Below are 4708 nucleotides of genomic sequence, written 5' to 3' on the forward strand. Positions count from 1 at the left end.
TGGTTTTATATAGACACCGGAGAGGGCTAGGGTTACACAGAGTCGGTTACAATGGTAGGAGATTTACATATCCTTATCGCCAAGCTTGCCTTCCACGCCAAGGAAAGTCCCTTCCGGACACGGGACGAAGTCTTCAATCTTGTATCTTCATAGTCCAGGAGTCCGGCCGAAGGTATAGTCCGGCTATCCGGACACCCCCTAATCCAGGACTCCCTCAGTAGCCCCTGAACCAGGCTTCAATGACGACGAGTCCGGCGCGCAGATTGTCTTCGGCATTGCAAGGCGGGTTCCTCCTCCAAGTACTTCATAGAAGATTTTGAACACCAAGGTAGTGTCCGGCTCTGCAAATAAGTTTCCACATATTGCCATTAGAGAGAATAATATTTACAACAAATCTAATCTGCTGACGTATTCCGTAGCGTGACATCACACCCACGGCCAAGTCTTATTCGAATCGTTTTACTGTTCCCACCTCAGCGCGTTTAGCGAGGTGGTTTCCTGGCGATCTTGTCAAAGCAAGAGATCGTGTCCCCTTATTCCGGGATTCACATCAATACGGGCGTGGGTAAACCCAACCGTACCCTGTTGGTATGTTTTCTCGATCAAAGGCGAGTTCCAAACGGTCCAGCGGGAGGGCCCTTGGTATTCAACCTCTTATTAAAGAGACCAAGGCCTTACTCCTTTCTTTCAATCTCAAACGAGTTCGCCCTTCGCCTTCGAGTTCCAACACCCAAAGGCTCCAGATTTTCAGGCGCTTCGGACCTCGACAATGTCCCGGTTCCGACCTTCAAGGGCCGATGGATGCCCTCCCGTCAACTGAGGGAGGACGTCCTGAAGTTGAGAGAGGCCAGGTTCTTGACCGGCGAAAATCTCGCATAGGCTGCCTGCTCAAGGGCAAGTCATTCCCACTCCCAAGCCTGGTGAGAGTGTGGTGTTGGGGCTAGGATTCCCGACGGATCCCTTCGTGAGGGGGCTCATGTTTTATTATGGGCTGGAATTTCACGACTTAGCTCCGGAGTCCATCCTCCATATTTCCTCATTCACTGTCGTGTGTGAAGCCTTCCTCCGTATTACTCCTCACTTCGGACTATGGCTTAAGACCTTCAAAGTAGAGCCGAAGATGATCGAGGGACGGCACGCGGAGTGCGGAGGTGCTTTTATAAGCAAGAATGCTGGTGCTCCATGGCCCGAGGGCTCTTTTCCAGGGGAGTCCAGCTTATGGCAAGGAGAGTGGTTTTATGTCACAGCTCCCAGGAGCACCAAGTGGGTGGCACTGCCTGCTTTCCGCTCGGGTCCCCCGCCACGACTGGCGTCATGGGTCAATAAGGGGCTGGACCGGGGGCCGGCAAAGGACGTGCCCCTGTTGCAGGGCCGCATCCGAGATCTCCTAGAAAGAGACATCAGTCTGGTCATGGTGACGCATGTTATGTTAATTCACCGAGTTCTGCCCTGCAAATATCGCCCCCTCCGCCTGTGGGAGTTCAACCCGGAGGGACCACGAGTTCTCCAACATTTTCTTGGCATGACGCCCGTGGACATGTACAAATTGTTCTTCGGACCACAAGTAGTGTGTCCGGATTCTACGGAGGACGCAGGTCTGAGCTGTAATCGTCCGGATACTCATGTAAGTAGCCTTGTGCCCGGACTCGCTATCCGTATATTTATCATAAAATTGCCCCTAAAAGAGTTGTCCTTTAAACAGGAGTGGATAGCGAAAGCAAAGCTAATCAGGTGTTCGGCCCCCCGAGACCACGTCCGGTCCCGTGCTAGTCAGGATGTTGGAGGTTGTGCCTTCAAAGGAAAGCGAGGGAGGGGACAAGGAAGCTATAGCCTCCTCGAAGGAGGTTGTCCAGAAGGGAGGAATCAAAAATTCCTCTCCTCGGGGGAAGAAGGCGACCGCCTCTGAAGACCGGGAGACCATGGCCTCAAAGCGGGGGAAGAAATATTCGCGAGAGGGTCCTGTGCTGGGGGATACTTCGGCCGAATTATGCCCTCAAGGGTATCAACCCTCCACCGAGCCGTAAGTAGAGAGGAGTTTCTTTTTAAGAACGAGAGAAATCCTTGCTTTATATCTGAGAAAAGTAATCGAAAATTTACCTTGTAGCTCGGACCTTAGCCCTTCTCAGCAGAGCTCGTCTTCGGGGGATCTTCTTCCAGAGATGATGGAGAGCGGAACGCCTCCCCCTGCCGTACCGCCTTGCGAGGCGGGCGACCCTGAGGTATCGTCGCGGAGGGTTTCTCCGAATCCGGCAGGGCCGGAAGGTAGTCATATGGCCCCCCAAAGCCCTCCGCGTCCGGCCTTCGAAAAGGGCCATCGGACGAGTCCGGCGCCGTCTGGTGCGCGGTCGGAGGAGCTGAAGGATCTGCTAGGGCGGAGCATCTATCTCAGAGGAGCACCGTGCATTGATGGGTACGGTGATTGAGAGGATTTCATCCGTGGAGAGCGGATTGCACGAGGCCGTCAGGAGTTTACTGACAGGTTTTGAGGTACGCGAAATAATGTACCCTTTTTGGACAGTTGCGCATAAATAAGATGCGCCCTGTGTAGATAGTAGCCCCTGAGACTCTGTGCGTTGTCAAAAGTGACGGCACGCAGAGGATCATAATCCCAGGTCTAATATGCCGCCTTCATACGTAGGTGGCGAAGTGTCCGGGCGAGCCGGACTGATGAATTTGCCGAGCTAAAGCGGCAACTTGACGTGGCAGATGCCGACATCGCGCTTGTCAACAAGCGGCTTGACGAGGCACAAGGTATGTAATTCCTCCGGCGGCACCTGGTAAGAGGAGCTTTATGCCAGTATCTTACAATGTGTGCGCTTGATGCAGATGGTGCTGCTGCCATGGAGAATCTTCGGGCAGAACTTGCCCGAGCCAAGGAGCAAGCCAGGAAAAGTGATGCGGCTGCCGGAAAGGCAATTGAAGAGCTGGAAAGCCGAACATAGATGCTCACTGCCGGAAGCAAGAAGGAAATGGCCGAGATGGCTGTGAAGCTGAAGAACGCTGCTGACCGTTGCAAGCTTCTTGAAAAAGAAGATCGGGCCGGAAAAGATGGACCTGGAGAAGGCCGTTGCCGATGCCAAGGATGCTCGCTCTGCGATGAGAGCTATGAAGGAGGAGCTACGTCAGGCCGGAGAAGATCCGCTGGAAAGCCCTTTATGCTGGCGGAGGAAGTTCTGTGATCCTAAACATGCTCCGTTAGACGGATGTGGAGTACGGCGGACACCTATCTGGATTTGGTACGAGTGCCGCAGATGCGGCCGAACACTTCCGAGATCAAGAAGATCGCGAAGTGGAAAAGCTCTTTTGGTCGCAGTTCCACAATCCGGAGCGTCCACTGTCATTAGCCGATCGTTTGGCCGAATGGGCCGAGCTAAATAGGTTGTCCGGTCTCGCCATGAAGTATGTCATGAGTCATCTGTGGCCAGAGGGCCAGAGCCGAAAAGTTATTTCAACTTGTGCAGCAGTTCCTTGGTGCGGCGCCGCATATCAATGCGATGAAGAGGTCAGCGTGCATAGAGGGTGCGCAGATGGCTCTTGCCCGTGTCAAGACATACTGGGCGGAAATGGAAGCCACCGCTGTTGCATCCCCAGACTCGGATGGAAGCCGAGTACCAGCCGAGCGCTATTTTCAGGAAGTTCTGCAAGGCGCTCGTTTAATAGAGACGCAGTGCTCGAAGGATACTATATTCGAATAGCATGTATTATTGTAAAACAATATTTTGATAAATTGTAGAAGCTTTTTATACTTGTGCCTGCAAGTATTATGATACCTCCTGTGCGGCCGTTTAACATATATGTATATATAATCTGAAAGATGGCAGTCGTCGGCTTCAGCCCCCACGCACATAATGCGGGGGTGTTCGCAGAAGGCGCATTTTCACACTTGATCCAACGTCTTGGTCCTACAAAGGAGGTGATAGCGCAGCAAACTAGGCAATCGGACTATGATGCTTTATCACTTTCACTTAGCCATAGGAGTTTGACATTGAGGCTACTTATATAGCCCCTGGTGGCGCCTGCGCTCGCCCGAACTCGGGGCGCGTATGTGCCTGGCCGGGAAACGGCCCTTCGTTAATGCGGAGGAATCCTAAAGATTCCGGTATGTCATCGAGTGCTTGACCAGTCTCACGCTATATCATGACAGTCAGTTTTCGGCTTTCTCTACTGAGGTGCTCGCCTGGCCGAACCGGGGCACAATCGCAGTAGTTCCCCTGGTGCTGCCTTAGCCGATAGAGCGGAACGTAAGGCAGCAAAACACAGGAGCCGGGCAAACCCAACATTTGACCAAAGACATGATTCGGAGCTGATGCATATAAGGCCAAACTCGAGACACCGAACACTCCCTAAGGTATTCGGTCTTTATGAGGGCGGGCGAGATAACGCCCTTAGTAATAAGCCCCTAGTGTCCAGGTACGTGAAAAACTCTGACATGGCCACATGCCAAAACGCCAGCCTCCTCCTTGGTTATACCAAGAAACCAGGGGATGTGTATCAACAAGAGACAGTAAAAAAGGTTTACGCAGGGTCTTAATCTGAAAAGAATCCTTGGAACGGGTCCCTGCTGCACGTCTGCGCCTGTGTCTCCGTTTGTGCCGTATCCTGGACGGGCGTAGCACGGTGTTCATCTGTAAAAGAGAGGAACTTAGTTAAAGAAAGATCGTGCCGAACATGAGTTATACTAAATAAACGAGAGAACTTTTTAAGATGA

This window comes from Triticum urartu, chromosome 3, assembly GCF_003073215.2.
Source record: "Triticum urartu cultivar G1812 chromosome 3, Tu2.1, whole genome shotgun sequence".
Taxonomy (NCBI): domain Eukaryota; kingdom Viridiplantae; phylum Streptophyta; class Magnoliopsida; order Poales; family Poaceae; genus Triticum; species Triticum urartu.